Source organism: Aotus nancymaae, unplaced genomic scaffold (assembly GCF_030222135.1).
Source record: "Aotus nancymaae isolate 86718 unplaced genomic scaffold, 86718_ANA_hifiasm-v0.15.2.pri h1tg000014l, whole genome shotgun sequence".
In the NCBI taxonomy this organism is placed as follows: domain Eukaryota; kingdom Metazoa; phylum Chordata; class Mammalia; order Primates; family Aotidae; genus Aotus; species Aotus nancymaae.
The window spans coordinates 54,197,688-54,220,839 of record NW_026988425.1 but is presented as its reverse complement, the minus strand read 5'-3'; the positions used below and the strand labels follow the sequence as shown (position 1 = coordinate 54,220,839).

Below are 23,152 nucleotides of genomic sequence, written 5' to 3'. Positions count from 1 at the left end.
TCTTTATAAAAATGTATTGAGGTTTACATTTATGATATGTGCAATTTTTGTATACATATTATTCTTCAGTAAGTTAACAGAAATTTTTTATTCATTTCAATTAACTTACCAAACCCTGGTATTGAGCTCACCATGTGATACATATAAATGCAACCCCAGAATATCTCCTGATACGCTCTCATGATTGATTTCATGATGCCATGGGAAGCATTGTCTTTTTGAAAAAAAAGTATTGTTTCACTTATTAAAATGCCAAATACATTTTACCAGAATTTATTATTGAAATAAATTTTAGTGTTATTTTTGACCTACTGTAATGCTTTTATTTACTTTTTATTATGGTAAGAACACTTAAATGAGATCTACAATCTCAAAATAATTTAAATAGATAATACAGTATTGTTAAGTACAGGCACAATATGTATTGACAATCTCTAGGACTTGCTCATCTTACATAACTGAAACTTTATACTTACTGAACAGCAATACCTCATTTCCCCCTCCTCAGACCCTGGCAACTACCATTTTACTCTGTTTCTATGAGTTTAACTATTTTAATTTCTTATCAAGTGGAATCAGCCATATTTTTTTTCCTGTAACTAGCTTATTTCACTTAGCATTATGTCCTCTAGGTTCAAACATGTTGCATATGGCAGGATTAACTTATTTTTAAAGGCTGAATAATATACACACAACCACTACATTTTCTTTATCCATTTATCTGTCAATGAACATGTAGCTTGATACTATATCTTGGCTATTGTGAATAATGCTGCAGTGAACATGGAATGCAAATATCTCTTCAACATACAGATTTTATTTCCTTTGGATAAATGCCCAGAAGTGAAAATTTTAGATCATATGGTAATTCTATTTTTAATTTTTTGAGGAAGCTTCATACAGTTTTCCATAATGACTGTCCTAATTTACATTTTTAACAACAGTGTGCAAGTGTTCTCTTTTCTTTACACCCTTGCTAACACTTGTTTTCTTTTGTCTTTTTGATAACAACTATTCTAATAGATGTGAGGTGCTATTGTGGTTTTGATTTGCATTTCCCTGATGATTAGTGATGTTCAACATTTTCTATGTACTTGTTATCCATTTGCATATCTTCTTTTGAGAAACGTCTGTTCAGATCCTTTGCCAATATTTTAATAGGGGTTATGTGTTTTCTTGGTATTGAGTTGTTGAGTTACTAATATATTTTGGATATCAAACTCTTGTCAGATGTATGGTTTACAAATATTTTCTCCTATTCCATGGATCATCTTTTCACTGTATTATGTTTTCTTTGCTTCCTGAATGCATTTTAGTTTGATATAGTCCCACTTGTATAGTTTTGCTTTTGTCATTTGTGCTTTTGATGTCGTATCTAAGAAATTATTACCAAGACTAAGAAAAAAAGAGAGAAAACTCAAAACCACAAATGAAAGAGATGGTACAACTGATGCTACAGAAATAAAATGGATCATAAGGGACTATTATGAATAATTATATACCAACAAACTGGATAACCTAGAAGAAATAGATAAATTCCTAGAAATACACAGCCTCCAAAGACTGAATCAGGAAGAAATAGAAAACCTTAATAGACCAATAACAAATGAGATTGAAATCTGTAATAAAAAACCTCTCAACAAAGTAAACCCAGAATCAGATGGTTCATTGGTAAATTTTACCAAACATTTAAAGAAGAATTAACACCAGTACTTCTTAAACTCTTCCAAAAAACTGAAGAAGAGGGAACACTTCCAAATTCATTTTACAAGGCCAGTGTTACTTTAATACCAAAGCAAGAAAAAGACACTCAAAGAAAGAAAATTACTGATAAATGTTGCTGATGAATATAGATGCAAAACTCCTCAACAAAACACTAGAAAATTAAATTCAGCAGCGTATTAAAAGGATGATATACAATGATCAAGTGAGATTTATCCCTGGAATGCAAAGACAGTTCAGCATGCTCAAATAAATTAATGTAATACATCATATTAATAGAAGAATTAAAAATAACATGATCGGCCGGGCGCGGTGGCTCAAGCCTGTAATCCCAGCACTTTGGGAGGCCGAGGCGGGTGGATCACGAGGTCAAGAGATCGAGACCATCCTGGTCAACATGGTGAAACCCCGTCTCTACTAATACAAAAAATTAGCTGGGCACGGTGGCGCGTGCCTGTAATCCTAGCTACTCAGGAGGCTGAGGCAGGAGAATTGCCTGAACCCAGGAGGCGGAGATTGCGGTGAGCCGAGATCGCGCCATTGCGCTCCAGCCTGGGTATCAAGAGCGAAACTCCGTCTCAAAAAAAAAAAAAAAAAAAAAAAAAAAATAACATGATCATCTCAACAAATGCAGAAAAAGTATTTGACAAAATCCAATACCTTTTCACAACAAAAACTCAAACACATCAGATATAGAAAGAATTTACCTACATACAGTAAAGGCCATATTTGACAAGTCCACAGCTAACAGTATACTCAGTGATGAAAAGCTGAAAGGTTTTCCTATGAGGTCTGCAACAAACAAAGCAAAGACAACCATTTTTACCACTTCTTTTCAACACAGTAAAGGAAGTCCTAATAAAAGGAATTAGTCAAGAAAAAGAAACAAAAGATCCAAATCAGAAAGAAAGAAGTAAAACTATCTCTCTTGGCAGATTACATGATCTTATATGTAGACAATCCTCTTTTTTTTTTTTTTTTTTTGAGACAGAGTTTCGCTCTTCTTACCCAGGCTGGAGCGCAATGGTGCGATCTCGGCTCACCACAACCTCCGCCTCCTGGGTTCAGGCAATTCTCCTGCCTCAGCCTCCTGAGTAGCTGGGATTACAGGCACGCGCCACCATGCCCAGCTTAATTTTTTGTATTTTTAGTAGAGACGGGGTTTCACCATGTTGACCAGGATGGTCTTGATCTCTTGACCTCGTGATCCACCCGCCTCAGCCTCCCAAAGAAAACCTTCTTAAAGAATCTATAGAGATCTGTTGAAACAAGCAAATTCAGTAAAGTTGCAGAATATGAAATCAACGTGTTAAACTCACTTTTGTACCTGTTAACTAATAATGAACTATCCAAAAAGGAAATTAAGAAAAATTTTATCTACACTTGCATCAAAAAATACAATATTTAGGGATAAACATAACCAAGAAGGTGAAAGACTGAAAACTACAAAACGTTAATGAAAGAAATTAACAAATAGACATTTTGTGTTTATGGATGGGAAGACTTAATACTGTTAAGATGTCCATACTCTCCAAAGATTGAATACAATCCTTATCAAAATCCCAATGGTGGCCGGGTGCAGTGGCTCACACCTGTAATCCCAGCACTTTGGGAGGCTGAGGTGGGCAGATCATTTTGGGAACAAGATGAAATGTTGCTTCTTAAAGAGATTTATGACGTTTTTTGTTTGCTCTATGTTTAATTATTTGATGAGTCCACTTATCACATTGAGATGGGAATTTGAACAAGATCTTTGTACTTGGTTAGAGGGAATTAAAACAGCACACTTACCAAATAATCAGAGTGTGCTATCACATAATTCAGCTTGTGATTTGCTGACAGTTGATTCTGTGGTATAAAACATCAGTTACTTTTTATTGTTTTAAGGCTAGAAATGTAAGTTCTATTTTTGTCGATGTTACTACATCCCACAAAGTGTCTATATAAGCTGTTTCCATTTATGATAAGGGGCTGTGATGCATGAGTATACCCACATTTTTACCGGCATGTCTAGAGACAAACTCATGAGTTTGCCTAGTTGCCTTTTATTCGGTATTCACAGACTTCCAAACTTTCAGAGTTTGGGTTGAAAAAGATAGAAATGCTCAGCCATACTTCAAGGGACATGGGTGAACTTTATTATTGAGGCCAAGTCTTCTATCTCTGTTTAGATGCAAACCTAGTACTTAGGGACCTTGTCATGTCTATTTTCTGCAAAGTACCTTCTGTACTTGTCAAGACTAATAGTTGGTTTTATAATGACAGAGGATGCAGAATTTAGCCTTCTGAATAGAAATGGCTATTTATTTACCATGTGAAAGTATCTTTTTCTGACACCTACCAATCAGTAAGCATAGATTTCCGAGTGACACTTTTTAAACACAAAAGTCACCCATTTATCTTGTTACATAGCACCTCTGTCAACTAAACAGTGCATTTAATAATAATGATAACACATTAAGAGTTTAGTTTTTTGTGGTTTTCCACATTAATTGTCCCATTGGACTCCCCGAAATTCTAAAAAGTGGTCATGTAATGTATTATGCCATTTTGTATAGGGAAACTGATGAGGAAACAGACTCAGAGAACAAGTCTAGTTTGCAGAGCTAAGAACTATCAAAGCCAGACTTTCCGAATCAGTCCATGATCTCTTACTATTTCACTTCAGCCCTGTAAGATTCATGGTTGTATTTCCTTCCATATAGAACTATGCAATAATAATTATTGGTTTAGAATGTTATATAGTCCATTTTATACAAATTGTCTATGTATTAGTATATATATAGTACTAGCATGGTACTTGTATATATAGTTATATATACATACATACACATGTGTGTGTATGTATGTATGTGTGTGTCATAGGATGCTATGACATGTATGTCATAGAATGCTCTGAGAATGCATAAGAAGGGAACATAGTCCTAGATTATTATAAGCTTTCACTCTGTGCTGAAAGTCTTCCATTAAATGATACTAGAATATAGAATCTACTGAACATTCTAAATGATCAGTTGGAAGAGGAAGGTCATGTCTGAGAAACTTGCTTAAAGATTACATTTAGTCTATGGCCATACCACCCTGAACACACCCAATCTCATCTGATCTCAGAAGCTAAGTAGGGTCGGACCTGGTTAGTACTTGGATGGGAGACCACCTGGGACTACCAGGTGCTGTGGGCTTAAAAAAAAAAAATAGATTACATTTAGTGGAAAAGAAAGATAATAACTCAGTACATGTAGCTAGCAGGCTGGAGGAGAGTGTCCATGGTTGCTATGGTTTGAATATATCTCTCAAAATTCCTGTATTAGAAACTTATTCCCCAATGTGGCAGTGTTGAGAGAGTGGAACTTTTGAGAGGTAATTGGGTCATAAGAGTTCTTCTGTAGTGAATAGGTTAATGCTGTTATCATGGGAGTGAGTTAGCAATTGCAGGAGTGGCTTTGGTATAAAAGCAAGCTCTATCTCTTTCATTTGCTCTCACCATAGGACGCTTTCTGCCATGCCTTTGCCAGGTGCTGATACCATGCTCTTGGGCTTCCCAGTCTCCAAAACAATAAGCCAAATAAACTTCTTTTCTTTGTAAATTACTCAATCTATAGTATTCTGTTATAGCAACAGAAAATGGACTAAGACAGTGGTTTAAGGTCTGGATTTCAAAATGTAAACCTAAAAAAAAGAAAGAATGGGAAGAGGTCTTATAAAAATATCAATTTAGTGGTCAACTTTATTGACCACAGTTTTAAACATAGATAGCTCTCATATATTATCAAACACTATGGCGAAACACCACATTTTTGTTCATAGGGTTTCTCCATAGCAAAATTCCTTAATCTCCCTTTACTTTGCCCTGAAAGACAAAGGACTTTTGTAACCGGCATGTATAGAGACAGCACCCCCTAGGACTTCTTTATCTCTCAAAGACTGCAACTTAAATAAGCATTTGAGTTTCCCATACAGGAATTTCTTTGCAAGCTTGACTCAGAAAACAGCCATGTTCTATTCAGAACTCTTTGAATTTCTGGTTAAATAAAAATGTCAGCTGTGATTTGATTAAATAAGTCTATGTATATCCTACTATAAGTTCCCAATGGCAGCTATGTCTTTGTGCTTAGTGATTGGAAGATGATGGTAACTGTTAAGGATAGTGTTTCTGAACCTGAAGTTATTATAAAATCCTTAGGGAATGCTTGGACTCTGGGAAATTATGTGCAAAATTATAATGACTCATTTGTACAGTCATCCCTTGGAATCTGTGGGGGATTGCTTTCAGGAGCCAAATACCAATACTGCAGATACAAAACCCAGTGGATGCTCAAGTTCCTTATATAAAATGGTGTAGTGTTAATGTATAACCTATATCCTTCCATACACTTTACACTATCTCTAGATTACTTCTAATAACTAATAAAACGTAAATGCTATGTATATCGTTGTTATAAAAAATGATGATGATTTTTGTTGTTGTATTGTTATTTTTGTGGAATATTTTTAATCCCCAGTTGGTTAAATTGTGGATGAAGAACCTACTGATACAGAGGGTCAACTGTACATTCTCTTGGGAAGGATATTCAGAGCTTTCATTAGAGACTTAAAAGGAAACTATATTGCTCCTCCACTCCACCTGCAAAAAAGTTAAGATCTGCTACTTGGAAGGGGCAATAAACTATCCATTGTATTCTTTAGCTATAGCATAGAAAATTGGTATCTAAAGAAATCTTCTGTGGTAGCCAACTTCCAAGATGGCTTCCAGTGAGCTGCACCCTCTGGTATTCAGATTTTTGTGTCATCTTCTTCCACATTGTACCAGGGTTGACCTCCGTGGCCAAGAAAATTCAGGAAGAGTTATGATATGCCACTTTGGAGGTTAAGTCATAAAAACTGTGGCTTCTGTCTTGGATACTGTTTCTTTTTCTCTGATTACTCACTCTGGAGGCAGCTAGCTGCCAACTCTCAAAGACACTCAAGCAGCCTATGGAAAAAGGCCACATGGTAAGGTATGGAGACCTCCAGCCAATGGCCAGTGAGGAACTGAGGCAAGCCAACAACCATGTGAGTGACTTGAGAAGTGATTCTCTAGCTCCAGTTAAGCCTTGCAGTGATAGCAGCCCCAGCTGGCAGCTTGACTGCAACCTCTTGAGAGATCCCAAGCTCTCCTGAATTTTTGATCCTTAGAAACTGTGTGAAGTAAGAGACATTTGTTGTTTTAAGATGCTATGTTTGGGAATAATTTGTTACACAGTAACAAATATCTTAAAAAGATATTTGTACTAGTCATGCTCACAGGCATGTCCCAGCTCGCAGCCTATGCCCCTTCCTTATTTAGAAATGTTATTACTTTTCTAAGTCCTTTCACAAGCAACTTTGTCTTTTCCTTTTGTTCTCCATTGCCTTTACCTATTCAATAAAGTTTAAAATTATTAGCCAATCAAGTTTAAGTTAAGCCGTAAAGTCCAGCTCCAACCAATAAAGCTCAGACACAGCAGTAAAGACCCAATGCATAAAAAATAAATATTCCTGCCTTTCTTTTGTTCAGTATACTCTCATAGCAAGATAGCTGATGAGCAGTACCCTTTCTGTAGATGTAAAATTACCTTGCTAAAAAAACTTTTTGTCTGAATGCTAATTTTTCCTTGCAGTACCTAAGAACAAGCATTCTGTCTCTAACACACAGAAACAGATATCTCGTGCACATTATCTTGACTGGTCACGATTAAAAGAAAAGTGAATGTAAGAAAATAAAGTGTTTGTAAAATGCTGACCTTCCTTGATAATCCTAGAAAATTAGAGCTTGAAATAAGAATTTTGTAGTCACTATTTCTTTAACCTTGTTGGTAAATAATGAGTGCCGTGTGGCTCATTCACAGCCAGCACTTGGTCACCATTGTGATCTACACAGCAAGAAGCAGCCTCACGACCTGTCTGTTGAAACAAACAAATTTTCTGTTAAGTGATTTATTTGTTTCCATTTATAAGGCACTAGCTTTCAAAGGTGTTCTGGGGAAACCTTTCTTGTATTTCTTCCAAGCAAAATCAGTTCAACAGAGTTCACACTTTGCCTGAGATCAGTGGGGAAGTACCAATGTAGCTTTCTTTTTTTCCCTGTAGGGCTGCTCATAGTCCTCCAATAGACTTTACAGTTAATAGTTTTGCTTCAGTAGTTACTTGCTAAAATGGTGACACCTTTGAATAGTGCTTGTATTAATTTACATTCCCACTGACAATGCATAAGTGTTCTCTCTTCCTCATGTCCTCCCCAATATTTATTACCTGTTTTCTTCTTGATGATAGCCATTCTAACAGGTGTGAGATGACACTGTGGTTTGATTTGCATTTCCCTATGATTAGTGATGTTGACCATTTTTTCATATACCTATTGGCCATCTGTATGCCTTTTAAGAAATGTCTATTCAAATCCTTTACCTGTTTTGAAATTGGGTGATTTATTTTCTTGCTCTTGAGTTCTGTATTTTGAATATCAATTTCATATCAGATGCAAATATTTTTTATTGTATATGTTGTTTCTTCATTCTGTCGATTATCTTCGTTGTGCAGATGTAAGCTTTTAGTTTGATGCAGTCCCATTTATGTAGATTTGCTTTTGTTTTTTAATATGTCTTTGCATTGAGTAAATCGGATCCTTTTCTAAAGCAAGTAGAGGATCAATGATTACCTGATGGAGAAGAAGAAAATTGTGAAGAAAAGCATCAATGAGGACATTCCTTTCCACTTTGCAATTTTCTAAGGGCTGGTCTTGACATTATGTCTGCGCAAATGGCTCAGTCTGATCTTGGACACTAAATTCCAATCCAGCAGGTCCTATCTGAAAGGAGACTATATAATGGTGAAGACACAAGTCTGAAGACGAAATATTGCACAACGTAGAAATAGATCAATCATACAAATTTATAGAACATCTACTAGGTGCTAGGTTCTGTGCTGAGCAATAAGCATAATTCCTCTGTAATTTTTTTTTTTTTTTGAGAAGGAGCCTCGCTCTGTCTCCCAGGCTAGAGTGCAGTGGCGCAATCTTGGCTCACTGCAACCTCCACCTTTCGGGCTCAAGCGATTCTCATGCCTCAGCCTCCTGAGTAGCTGGGACTACAGGCGTGCACCACCATGCCCAGCTAATTTTTTGTATTTTAGTGGAGATGGGTTTTCACCATGTTGCGCAGGGTAGTCTCTAACTCCTGAGCTCAGGCTATCTGCTCGCCTCGGCCTCCCAAAGTGCTGGGATTACAGGCGTGAGCCACCACGCTCAGCCTCCTCTGTAATTTATAATTTAGTTGAAAGATTTGGACATATATATCAAAAGATGCCTAGTAACAAAGGCAAGGGCATATCTTATTTATACGATATTTAGATTTCAAAGGAAGTTTTTCAGCTGAAAATTCCATCATGTTTACATTTTTCTGAACTAAATACCAACATATCTCAAATTCTGATCTCAATTACTTCTACTGGCAAAATGTAAACACCATTCCCTCATTCATTTGTTATTTTTCCAAGTATCCTGAGTACCGGATATCTGAAAGGCTCTCTGCTAGGTACTTTGTAGGGTAGAAAAACCTCAAAGGAGTGTGGAAATGAAAATTTTCCAAATACTTCTTCAAATTTTGTGGAACTTACCAACTGAAACAAGGTTGATTTGGTCAAACAAGGTTTATGACATAAAAGCAAAGCAATTTTAAATAGGCTAAAATCCCATGGGTTGCAATGAAAGCAATGTTAAGATGACTCTTAAGTAACTTAGCACTGTTGAGGACTTTGGTAATTAAAATCTCTTCCTTGTAGTTACTCCCCCAGAAATCAGGAAATAAGAATAGTTTGGCTTATGGTCTCATAAATAAACATACGGCTTGTCAGTCCTCGGAGGTGGAGAAGTCATTCTTGAGTATGCCACATGTAGGGCTCAGAGGTAAGTGATGACCCTCTTGTCACTCTGGCAGAAAATATATTAACTTCTTTAAACCAAGAATTATAATGATTTCAGTGGTACAATTACAAGGAGTGACTTCTGGGACTTGCATAAAGCAAGCTTATTTAAATAGTGTTTCAGAAAAGAACATATGCTACTATTAAAGAGTTGGAAAAAAAACAACTGTAATCCCATAAGATAAAGTTAGTTGAGAATATTCATGTTTGTTTCGGATACAAGTCCATTATTTATGTCGAATGGTTAAATACCTCTTTAAATATCCATTCCAGGGGAGACTCTTGAGCCTTTTACCTCTCTCGTGTTGAAACTTATTAGTTATTTCAATACTGAAATAATTCCAGTTGTTCATGAATTCTTTGATGATATTTAGAGTGATCTATAATACTTAATTCATTTATCAGATTTGTTGAATACCTGTTATGTGCACTGGATGGCAATTGGTGCCATGTTGTATATACATTGGACAAAGGCAAATTCTGTCTTTGGATGCTTAAGTCTGGTAAGGAAGAATGACAAGTGCAAAGATATCTAATTCCAAAGCTGAGAGAGTGGAGAAAGATTGATTGGTATGGTGAGATGAGTAAAACTATATTTTAACTAAGCCTTGAGAAATGGATAGAATTATAGTTGAAACATTGAGGAGGACTCCATGGAAAAGTAATCAAATGAACGAAGACCAGAGCCAACCTTGAAAAAAACCTTATTAATGGAGCAGTAGTGAGCAATGCAGAACAGCTAGAGGTCATCTTACTGCTGTACACCCTAAATATTCCCCATGGCTTGTTCCTTGTCCAATTCCCTCACAGTCCTGCCTGCTGTAGAAAGGGTAGCAGTTTTCTCTTCATCAGTGATGAGCAATAGAAAGAAATGTTTAACTCTGCCTAGGCAACAGGCACATTTAATATGGATTTCTGTTGACAATGCCTTAAGCCATGGAGCTAATCAGCACCTTACTCATTGTATGACAGAAAAGAGAAGAGATTTGGGAATAAGCAGATCATTCAGCATTCCTGCAAACGTGAAGAAACAGGGCCAGAGTGCTAGCTCTCCCCTCTCAGTTTCTATGAGTTTCAGTGTGACCAAAAGCCTTATCTCGGGCTTTGCACCCAGTCACAGGTGCCACTGGAAGGCTGAGTGGAGGAACTGGGGATATTCATGATGGGGTAAGCCAGCCAGCAAATGAGTGTTTGCAGAGTGAATGAGTGAAGGAGAGCTTTCACTGCTGTAATAGTCCAGAGGTTGCTGCTGAGTCAGGAGGAAAGAATAAGCAAAATGTTTCAGAAGTCAGCCTACTTCACATCTTGTTGTTCATTTATTCCCTCTATTCTGACCACTCAGTCCACCAAGCTCTCCTTCTTGATACAACTTTTCTCATATTAAATGTTAGGGCAAGACTGGTTTGGGATCTTATGTGTACAAATTATATAAATGTAGCTAATAATCTTTTGGATGGCAAGATAAACTACTTAATTATCTCTAACATAATCAATCATTTTTCTTATTGCTGAGTGGTTCTCAACCATGAGTTTTGCATTTAAATCATCTAGAGAGCCTTATGAAACACACATACACAATTCCCAAGCTGCTCCTAGGTCATTTATAGCAGAACTCAGGTGAGGACTCAGGCAATAGCATTCTTTAAAGCTCTACAGGTGATTCTAATGTGCAGCTGGAGTTGACAGCCACTGTTCTAAATGTCTTGATTGTTAGTGGGTAAAAATATATGTGTGTCTACTGTGTAAGTATCAAATTATTAACACTTCTCAACAAATGTATTTCCATTTCTAAAATAGTATTTTAAGGAATGACCTTCATAATTTTGTTATAGAATATTATTTTAGTGATGTCTCTCTGTTAGTAATGTGAAGCATGTTGCACATAAACTGTCTGCAGAATGTGGCATTATTTGCAAATATGTCAGAGAATGCAGCAGATTTTACAAAGGTTTATGAAAACAATATGCTTCATTTTTGTTAGTATAAAAAGTTGCAAAATTAGCTTCCTGTTAAACAGAAATCCCAGGGAGTAGAAGAGAAAAGGATCTGATTCCTTATTCGCTCTCAGCTACTGTTAGAGTCTTTTATTCCTCAAATTCATGACACCTTTGGCTTTTTCTTCTCTTGACCATCTAATCTAATATCATGTATCTATAATAATTAAAAATAAAAGTAGTTAAAATTTTAAAAATATATTTAAAGATTATGAAGATCTGTTGATTCTACCTCTGTAAATTTTATTTCTTACCTTGATGATTTGTCCACTTTTGTGGCTGAAATTCTAAATCAAACTCCCTGTAACCTCTTGCCCCGATAATTGTCATATGCTCCCCATGCCATTTTTTCTCAGATAATTGCTTCTGGCCAAAGAGCTGAGGGTACTTTTTTTTTTCACTCAACTTCAGTGGTTCTCTGCTACCCACAGTAATTTGGTAACACATTAGGTGGACATTCAGGTTCTCCGTCATCTGGCCCCAACCTTATTCCCAAGACTTCTCCCCTTTATGTATAATACTATGAACTGATCTAGCTGTTTGCTAGTCTCAGACATGGCTATGTTCTTTCTGCTGTCAGATCCCTGGCTCACGCTGGTGTTTCTGCCAATGCCTAAATCCCACCCAGTATAGAGGGCTCAGATTTCATCTGCTTCACGAAGTCCTCAACTACAGAGTTAAAAGCAATGTTTTTCTATTGTAATCACATCACAGCACATTATCTGAACAATTTTAAAAATATTTCCCCAGAGTCACTTAATCTTTCTGAGCCTCTGTTCACTTATTCATAAAATGAGAACAATAATGCCTACCTAAAACACTGCTTGTGAAGAGTATGATTATGTATGTAAAAAGCCTAGTGCACAGTAGACAATTTTCAAGTCTTGGTCTTTTTTTCTCTCTCCTTTCCTTCCTTCCTCCCTCTGTCCCTCCCTTCTTTCTTTCCTTTCCTTCCTTCTTTCCTTCCTTCCTTCCTCCCTCCTTCCCTCTTTCCCTCCTTCCCTCCTTCCTTCCTTCCCTCCTTCCCTCCTTCTTTCCTTCTTTCCTTCCTTTCTTTTTATGTACTGTCCATTTTAACTTTGTAATTTCCTTTTGGACAGGATACTGTGATTGGTAAATTTTTGTTTTCCATGAAGTTTCTAGGCTAATGCTTTGCATATGTAGGTACTCAATAAAGGTACATGTATTAAATGAAGGAACCCAAAATTCATGACTTGCTGTACAAGTTATCGTCAGGGTTTAGGAGAGGAGATACAGACCAGAAATCTAGTTGTTGCTTTGAGTTATTATTACTTAATTTATCCTGTATTTTTAGGTAAAACTCATTGAGCAAATCATTATTATCTTGATGAGAAATCAAGAGTCAGGATAAGTGAATTGATTTTGGTTAGATGGCTCCTCAGCATTAATTAAGGATTCAAACCAAGTCCTCTCCAATGTGAAAACACATATTGTTTCAGCATATCAGGATTGGTTAGATTATCTCCAAGATTATGTCTGTTTAAATGGCAGTTGTTGCAGACAATATCAATGTCCTAGGTCCACAGGAAGGCAATAAGTAGACTTAGCAGTAAGTTGCTGAGCAGGAATTCTGAAAAGGGTGACCAGGATCAGGTGAGGCAGATCCAGAGAGTAAAGCGGGCAAGTGAGCTCTGGTTATCAGCCCATCTGTACTTTCCTTGGGCTCACTGAGGGGTCCTAAAGCAAAGCTTGCTGTGGCTGCAACCTAAGGACTGGAACAGGTCAACAATCCTTCAAGAGGCTAACGTGGATTTCTCCCTTCTATTCTCTGCCTCAGTTTATTTTCTATGCTTTCTTACTTTTTCTGTTGCCTGTAGTTTTCTTCTTTCCATGGGATACTCAGCATTAAGTAAGTCACATGTGTCTTTGCCAAAGCTTGCTCTCTGCACCCTGTTACACTCTTTGAGAATCTCTTGATGATGTCATTCAAGAGGGTCTACTTCTGCAATTGCTGTTGAGGGAGCAGAAGGTCCTGCCCCTACGTTGCTTTTCACCACCCACCTCCAAGATGGAAGAACAGGTTATCTCTGAGGAATTTTGATTTGGGGCACATTGATTCCAGTCTCTATTTACTGGATCTTGAAATAGCAGGGCCAATTTTCCTACAAAAAAAAGAGCATGAAACTGATAGCCAAAGAGACACACAATGAGTATCTACTAACTCCATGAAGGAAGAGGTGATAAATATAATTGTCTTCATTCTTAATAGCTTTTAGATGGGTTCTAATCCTACAAGGGGCTGAGTTACCTTTCTAGCTTTGGCTTCTATAAAACAGTCCTATAACCTTTTAATAAAGGTTTAATAAAGGCTTAAGCCAACATGAGTGAGTTTCATACATTCAAACAGTCCCCTACCTGTGAGGGTTAAATAATTTTAAAACTATTCTTGAAATTCAGCCTTAATTTGCTTTTGCTCAAGCTGAGTCACTAATCTGTGCTGAGGACCCATTTTCTACTCTTTGTTAGGTTCTACAGTCTACCTCTAGGGTACATTTCATAGTCCTTAATGTCTCTTCTATATAACGGATTATTTATGGAATTTCATGATATGTTAAATACTTTGGCTGAATATCAAACACACTTCATCTAATCTTTCAATTCTGCAACAGTATTACTGGGCAACATTTTTATTCTTGGTGAATACAATTTCTTTCTTTCTTTTCTCCTATTCCTTCCTTCTTTTCTCTCTCTTTCTTTCCTTTAAATGTTTGTGATATCAGGATATAAGGAGCCAGGTGGAAGAGCACAGAATTAGAAACTAGAAAGCATCCGTAGTCCAACTCACTGAGTAAAGTGAGTCCTAGTCATCTCATCTCTCCTGGCCTCACTTTTACCCTTAAGTGATGAAACTATACCCAAGTTCCTCCTAGTTTAAATATTCCATAGTTCAATTATTCCATCACCATTCTGGAATATACCATGTAATATAGAAATTACTAGAAAATTTGTTGGAAATATACATTTTCCAAATTTATTGGAAATACTTTTTGAATAATTATATATTGATAGAACACATAAATGATAGTTCATGGATATAATATATGCACTTGATTAAAGAAGACAAAAAATGACTGCAAAATTAATTGTTTCAAGAAATGATTTAAAAAGTTATTCATATTCTAACTTATTAAAGGTCCAAAACAATACTACAAATTAAATAGATTAAATCATTTTTTTAAATTAAGGACATAAAAAAGACAAAAACAGTTGAAATGGTGACAAGTTGCATAACGTGGAGCTTTGATGATTAACAGGCAATGTATATCCGTAAAATTAGTTGGTTAATACTACTAATAAATATTTAACATTAACATTAAAATTAATATGTATATGAAACTTTGACATTTAATTCTACTTCATGTGTTCGTGATATACCCAACACTTATTTCTCAATTATTTCAATGTGGATTCCTATGTGATAATAACAATTATAGAAGTGTGTTTAAATACATTAAATATATTTTATAAGAAACAATGTTGTTGGTAATTTGTCTTCTTAGAATACTCAGCATCTTATAGTTTGAGAAAAACTGAGCTATCTGAACCTGAATACTATAAATGTTTCCAATGAGTAGGCTATTTTTCCCTTCCTTTTCCTCTACTGCCCACATGCTTACATGCATTATTATTGGGTTATTATATTGAGTTATTCTTCCATGGGCGTTTGTATTCTGTGGCATTACATATCTTTTATAGCAGTAAGTTTGGCACTAAAATTTTGTAGAAGTCAATGGCAGTGATTCTTTTATAGGTTTAAACTTACCTGACTGTATTATATCTCTTGATAATAGTCTTAAAGGGTTTTCATTGCAACTAGTGTGAATGATTAATATATAATGCCTCCTATTATGAACTTGAAATGTGTGCATTAAAAAAAGGTGTAAGTTACAGTTAATCATTGGTTCATTGTTTCCTGTATAGATCTTGAGAAAAACCTGATGAGTGTAGCATTGCCATTTTGTAACTAATCCTTCATATAATGAACGTAAGCCTCCATTATCTTGAATGAATTGGTCCATTTAGGAACCCCGTTGGCTTAGTGCTGAACTGTATTTCCTACTTAAGGAGCCAAACATTATGAAGCAACTGTAGCAGTGTATAGCAGCAACTTCATCATTTTGGAATTTTAAACTTCTACCTTCAGGGATAAATATATTTATTGTAGAACCATCCTAGCTTCTGAGATCTCACTGTGAGTACTTGAGTGAGCAGAGTTGTACTAGGATAAAGAGATTTCTAATTTCCAAAAATGAGATTACTGAGTTAAAATATAATCCTACTTTCAGAAAAAAAAAAACAAAAAGCACTTCATGACACAATTTCACTGTCCTGAACACAATTTTATTTCACTCATTATAAACAATGTGAATGTAAATACCAACATTGCAATTATGACTAATAATTGGAGGCAATTATTTATAGTAGTTACATGCCAGTATATATGTTACCATTTATACTGATATTAATGATTGTGGTTTTTAAAGTGGCCACAGAAGTCATATAGCATGGTTTAGTGAAGTTTGGTTCACATTTTTAGGCACTTCAGAAATATCATCTTTGAGAACACACACACATTTAAGTTCAGTGAGTTCAGTGAGAATGTATGTAATTCAAAGAATAACATAAGCAAGAATTTAAACTTCTATGTATGTTTTGGTCTGCCTGAGTGTTATAAGCAAGAAAATTATTCTTTAGAATAACAAAAGACATTTCCAGATTCAAAAAAAAAAAAAAAGAGAGAGAAAAAAAGACAGAAATAACAGATATGAAATTATAGGGCTACTAGCAATCTGACTGTTGTGGAACATCTTGGTAAATAGTCCAATGAAATCATATATATATATATATATATATATATATATGATTGATTGAATAAACATACTCCAAAGCATCGATATGCCACATTGTTCTTCCCTTGGCTATGTTCTGCCCAACATTTTAACAAGGGGTTACATCAAAGCACAGACTAATGCTAATCAACTTTGTGGAAAATATTTAAAGTTCAAAGGAATCCTAAGCAAAAAGAACAAAGCTGGAGGCATCATGCTACCCAACTTCAAACTACATACTACAGGGGTATGGTAACCAAAACAGCATGGTACTGGTACAAGAACAGACACACAGACCAAAGAAACAGAATAGAGACCCCAGAAATAGTACTGCATACCTACAACCATCCTTTCTTTGACAAACCTGACAAAAACAAGCAATGGGGAAATGATTTCCTATTCAATAAATGGTTCTGGGATAACAGGCTAGTCATATACAGAAAACTGAAACTGGACCCCTTCTTTACACTATATACAAAAATAAACTCAAGGTGGATTAAAGACTTAAATGTAAAACCCAAAACTTTAAAAATCCTAGAAGAAAATCTAGGCAATACCATTCAGGACATAGGCACAGGCAAAATTTCATGATGAAAATGCCAAAAGCAATTGCAGAAAAAGCGAAAATTGGCAAATGGGATCTAATTAAAGTGCTTCTGTACAGCAAAAGAAAATAACAACAGAGTAAACAGACAGCCTACAGAATGGGAGAAAATTTTTGCAATCTATCCATCTGACAATGGTCTAATATACAACATCTCTAAGGAAGTTAAATACATTTACACCACCACTGTTAAAAGGTGGGCAAAAGACGTGAACAGATACTTCTCAAAAGAAGACATTCATGTGGCCAACAAACATATGAAAAAAAGCTCAACATCACTGTTCATTAGAGAAGTACAAATCAACACCACAATGAGATAGCGTCTCACACCAGTCAGAATGGCTGTGATTAAGAAGTCAAAAAATGACAGATGGTGGTGAGATTGTGGAATAAAAGGAATGCTTTTACACTTTTGATTGGAGTGTAAATTAGTTCAACCATTGTGGAACACAGTGTGGCAATTCCTTAAAGACCTAGAGGCAGAAATATCATTTAACCCAGCAATCTCATTATCAGGTATATACCCAGAGGAATATAATTCATTCTTTCATAAAGACACAAGCACATGTATGTTCATTGCAGCACTGTTCACAATAGCAAAGACATCTAATCAACCTAAATGCCTATCAATGGCAGATTTGATAAAGAAAGTGTGGTACATATACACCATGGAATACTATGCAGCCATAAAAAAATAAGATTATGCCTTTTATGGGAACACAGATGGGGCTGGAGGCCATTATCCTTAGCAAACTAATGCAGGAACAGAAAACCAAAATATCAGATGTTCTCATGTATAAGTGATGATCAGAACACATGGACACATTGGAGTTGGGCTAACAATACACACTGGGGCCTGTCAAAGGGTAGTGAGGTGGGAAGAGGGAGAGAATCAAGAGAATAGCTAATGGATGCTGGACTTAATACCTGGATAATGGGATGATCTATGCCCCAAACCACCACAGCACACGTCTACCTATGTAACCAATATGCACATGCTGCACATGCACATTCTGCTCATGTACCCCTGAATTTAAAATACAATTTGGAAATTAAAATAAGAATGTATCTAGGTGCAAGTTAATCTGAAAAACATATGTATTAACTGAGCATACTCCCAATCCCAATAACATAGGTGTTTTTCTTTAGCAAGGAATAAGAAAAGAATGGATAATGGGTGGATACCTAGTAGTAGTCTTTGTCAGAATGAATCAAGCAGTTATAATAAATTTGGATCTCAGCCAAAAAAAAAAAAAGAAAAAGAAAAAGAAAAAAGAAATGTGTGGCAATGCTATGGTTAAAAAATAACATAATACCTACCACTTTGGGAGGCCAAAGAGGGTAGATCACTTGAGGTCAGGAGTTTAAGACCAGCCTGGCCAACATGGTGGAACCCTGAATCCACCAGAAATACAAAAATTAGCTGGGCAAGGTGGCAGATGCCTATAATCCCAGCTACTTGGGAGGCTGAGGCACAAATCACTTGAACCTGGAAGGAGGAGATTGCGGTGAGCTGAGATCACACCACTGCACTCCAGCCTGGACAACAGAGCAAGACCTCTTCTCAAAACTTAAAAAAATAAATAAAAAAAAGATAGTCCAGAAATAACAAGGCACAATCTAACAGAAAACAAATGTTAAGTTCTGATTTAGGCTTTAAGAAAAATTTTTTAAAAAGCAATATCACAAGTACTGAAAGACCTCATTGTGTGGACAGTTCTCATGAAAAATGGTAGTTCATTGCAAGTACTATATCAAATGTGTGATAAGTCTATCTAAAAATCTTCTAAATTGAATCTATCTTGAGAGAAAAAAAATCAACATCAATTGAAGTATTACTGCTCAGACAAGAAAGGTAGCAGTAGTTCATCGTGCTCAATTGTCAGACCACCTGTGGAATATCCTGCACAATGGAAAGTTAGAACAGTTTCTGAGTGTATTCTGTAGAGCAGTAGCTCATAGAACATTAATGATTCTTATGAAGAGGAAAGGTCTGTTGTCGAAGAAGCTTGGAAAGGATGAGTTGTTAAGCAAAAGGTGTCTTTTGAGCAGTAATTTTCATGGTCTTTAGTATACCAATTTGCATCCCACCTGTCCAAGACAGGAGTGCATTAAGGAAACTTGGAGAGAAATGTCCCACCTTAGTGTCCTGAAAGGATATGCTTTCCTCTATAGCTACTTACTTTCTACTTTCATCCTCTGACCTTTCCTCCAGGAATATGGTCCTCTCATCATCACTTCTCCCTATAAAAATAAAGATTATTTCTTTCTCCAGTGGCTCCTAACTTCTTTCCACAAACACAGGTGTTCTGTCTGATAAGCATCATTTTAACTTTGCTTCTCCATCCAGATACCTACTTTCTTTACCTTTCTTGTTACTGTTTCTGGTATTTGATGGTTTTTCCTTTTCCCTTCCCCCATTTTTGAGCAAAAGCCTACTTTTTCTTTTGTAGATCATCTTGCACACTAGTTTTCCATGACATATGCCTGGAGGCATGCTCAACTAGAAATGTTAAGTAGAGGCAGAAAGAAAAGAAAGACATCTGGCAATTAGATCGGACTTTGTCCATTTTGGCTGCTATAACAGAATAGCGTAAATTCAGTGCTTACAAACAATAGAAATTTATCTCCCAAAGTTTTGGAGGCTGAGAAGTCCAAGATCAAGGTGCCAGCAGACTTGGTGTCTGGTGAGAGTGTGCTTTCTCTTTCATAGATGGCACCTTATAGCTGTGTCTCACATGGTTAAAGGGGTGAAGGGTCTCTCTTGGACCTCTTTTGTAAGGCCACTAATGACCTCTCAAGGGTCCCATCTTGAAATACTATCACATTAGTGGTTAGGTTTCAATGTATACATTTTGAAGGGACACAAACAATTAGAGCATTCCAAGGCCATATTTGTCCTTCAGTGGATAAGGGTTTCATTGAGGAGGAAGAGTAGAATTATGTGAGCTTACTCCAGAGCAGAGTTTACTAATCTGTGTGTGTGTATGGAGAGTGTATAAGTACTGAATCCTTTCAACAAAGAGGGTACACCTCTGAATGCCTTCCAGTCCAGTTGGCCCTCTGTACCCATGAGTTCTGCATCCTGGGATTCAACTAACCATAGATTAAAAATGTTTTTTAAAAAAAGTTTGTGCTGAACATGTATGAATTTTTTCTTGTCATTATATTTTAAATAATGCAGTATAAGAATTATTTATGCTCCCAGCACTTTGGGAGGCCGAGGCGGGTGGATCACGAGGTCAAGAGATTGAGACCATCCTGGTCAAAAAGGTTAAACCCCGTCTCTACTAAAAATACAAAAATTAGCTGGGCATGGTGGTGTGCGCCTGTAATCCCAGTTACTTGGGAGGCTGAGGCAGGAGAATTGCTTGAACCCAGGAGGCGGAGGTTGTGGTGAGCAGAGATCGAGCCATTGCACTCCAGCCTGGGTAACAAGAGCGAAACTCCATCTCAAAAAAAAAAAAAGAATTATTTATGCAACATTTACATTCTACTGGGCATTATAATAAATCTAAAGATGATTTAAAATATATAAGAGGATGTGCATGCATTATAGACAAATACTATGCAATATCATTATTTCATATATCATATCAGTATTTCCTATCAGGGGCTTGAGCATCCATGGATTTTGGCATCTGCCAGAGGTCCTGGCACCAATCTCCCATGAATACTGAGGGACAACTGTATAATGGTTTTTTTGTTGTTTTTTGGTTTGTTTTTAGAGACAAGGTCTGCTATGTCACCCAGGCTAGAGTGTAGTGGTGTAATTGTAGCTCACTGCAGCCTTAAACTCCCAGTCTTAAGCAATCCTTCTGTCTCAACCTCCCTAGTAACTAGAACCACAGGTGTGGGCCACCACCTGGCTCATTTTTAATTTTTTTTTTTTTTTTTTTTTTTTTTGTGGAGATAGTGTCTTTACAAAAGAGATGTCACTTAGGTTGGTCGCAAACTCCTGGCCTCAAGTGATACTCCTGCCTTGGCCTCCTAAAATGCAAGGATTACAGGTGTGAGCTACCACACCCAGCCTGTATAATGTTTATAAACACAAATAAAATTATAGAATTAAAAAGGAAACCAATTGAATTAGAACAAATTATAAAAATATTAAAATAAAATTTTGGTATAGTTATATATGTATAACTTTATTAATATATTAAATAATAAGATCTAGCAGAGCATATATCTAACATAGTTAATTTTGAAGTGCTCACAACAAGTCTAATGAGATAAGAAGGTATTGATGATTTTTACTGGCAACAAGGTCACAAACAACAGTGGTTTGGTAACTATATTCATAATTGAAGAAAATGGTATTTTTTTTTTTTTTTTTTTTTTTTTTTGAGACGGAGTTTCGCTCTTGTTACCCAGGCTGGAGTGCAATGGCACGATCTCGGCTCACTGCAACCTCCGCCTCCTGGGTTCAGGCAATTCTCCTGCCTCAGCCTCCTGAGTAGCTGGGATTACAGGCACGCGCCACCATGCCCAGCTGATTTTTTGTATTTTTAGTAGAGACGGGGTTTCACCATGTTGACCGGGATGGTCTCGATCTCTTGACCTCGTGATCCACCCGCCTCGGCCTCCCAAAGTGCTGGGATTACAGGCTTGAGCCACCGCGCCCGGCCGAAAATGGTATTTTTTATTACAAGTTAGTGAAAATACTAATGTAAAGTTTTTCATCCAAATTTATCCATCTCCTGAATTCTTTGTGAACTCCAGTTAAAAACTACTAAATAGTAGAGTAGACAGTTACAAGGAGTCAGATTTAAGCTCATTATATGTATGTAAAGCCTTAATAATTAGGATGTCCTGGAATAAAAAGATTTTCTCATAAGGTGGTGATCTACCTGTTAATGGAAATATCCAGTTAGCATCTAGAAAAATACTGTAGATGTTGTGGTCTAACACTAATTAATATTAGCTAGCATGTACTGAGTGCTTGCTGTGTTTTAAGCACTGAGTTAGGAGAAATGTACGCATTATGTCTTTTGATTTTCATACTAGTTACATGAGGTTGTCTTTACATCATAGATAATACAGTTTAGGTTTTGATATTTGTTAAAAGTTGACTGCAACGCCGGGCGCGGTGGCTCTTGCCTGTAATCCCAGCACTTTGGGAGACCGAGGCGGATGGATCACGAGGTCAAGAGATTGAGACCATCTTGGTCAACATGGTGAAACCCCGTCTCTACTAAAAATACAAAAAATCAGCTGGGCATGGTGGCGCGTGCCTGTAATCCCAGCTACTCAGGAGGCTGAGGCAGGAGAATTGCCTGAACCCAGGAGGCGGAGGTTGCGGTGAGCCGAGATCGTGCCATTGCACTCCAGCCTGGGTAACAAGAGCAAAACTCCATCTCAAAAAAAAAAAAAAAAAAAAAAAGTTGACTGCAGTAAGTGGCAGAGTGTGAACTCTAACCCAGATCTAGGTGACTCCCAAGCCTATAATTGGAGACTGTTTTGAAAGAGGTTGGTGAGAGAATTAGAGATCGATCATCTTGTTCCTCCTTTTCATTTGATAAATATGAGGACACTGAGAACTCAAATAAGTTAGGTAACTTACTCCAGGTTACAGTTTGTAGCAGAACCAGAAATTAGACTTTGATGACTTTTTATGTGGAAACATGAGCTTTTATTATTTGGTTCTTCGTCTGGTGGAAGCAGACTACAACCTGAAGAGAGAGGCAATGGACTACACTATAGCTTGGCACAGAGTACACAGTAACTTCTCATTTCATTTAGACAACAGGGATATGCCTGAAAATGCCTTTACCTATGTCAGTGCATTTATTCACTATGAAGACAAAATTTACTTGAATAATATTTTAAATGTAACAAATATTGAACTGGCCAGTACTAAAATTTGTGCCTTTGATAATATTTATATTATGAATAAAAATATGCTCTTTTAACCAGGCCCTCATCTATTTTACCAGAAAGTGTCTTGTGTATTCTCAGTACAAAGTATCTAATGCATAAATGACTGAGTGTGATTGTCTGGTTTTCTTTAATCACTACGTATACACACCAGATAATTGGGTATTTAT

General features: G+C 36.5%; 1 protein-coding gene and 1 pseudogene across 3 annotated transcripts in view; both read left to right on the top strand.

Moving 5' to 3' along the window:
• PDE4D (phosphodiesterase 4D) overlaps positions 1 to 23,152 on the top strand; it is a 1,389,427-nt gene that overhangs the window by 204,533 nt on the left and 1,161,742 nt on the right. The window lies entirely within an intron of this gene.
• Positions 4,786 to 4,904, top strand: LOC135274928 (5S ribosomal RNA; annotated as a pseudogene).